This window comes from Penaeus monodon, chromosome 19 (genome assembly GCF_015228065.2).
Source record: "Penaeus monodon isolate SGIC_2016 chromosome 19, NSTDA_Pmon_1, whole genome shotgun sequence".
Taxonomy (NCBI): domain Eukaryota; kingdom Metazoa; phylum Arthropoda; class Malacostraca; order Decapoda; family Penaeidae; genus Penaeus; species Penaeus monodon.
Genome location: NC_051404.1, coordinates 30,335,517 through 30,335,719, shown reverse-complemented (window position 1 = coordinate 30,335,719; position 203 = coordinate 30,335,517). Strand labels below are relative to the sequence as shown.

General features: G+C 27.1%; 1 protein-coding gene across 1 annotated transcript in view; it reads left to right on the top strand.

Annotated features, from left to right (window-relative positions):
* Positions 1–203, top strand: part of LOC119585163 (ATM interactor-like) — a 59,398-nt gene that overhangs the window by 57,810 nt on the left and 1,385 nt on the right. The window lies entirely within an intron of this gene.

Sequence of the window (203 nt, the reverse complement as noted above, 5' to 3'; positions counted from 1 at the left end):
TAATTTGGATATATTTTGTTATACTCTGAAAGTATAGAAATAATTGTAACTGCAGGATTTGTATATTATTTGATATTCAAGGTTGACCAAGATATAACATGTTACATAAAAAAAAAAGGAAGTGTTGATATTTATTAGCTTCTAGTGTAAGTTGAAGACTAAGCAACATGCTTTCCATACATCTAGCCATCACTATAATCATT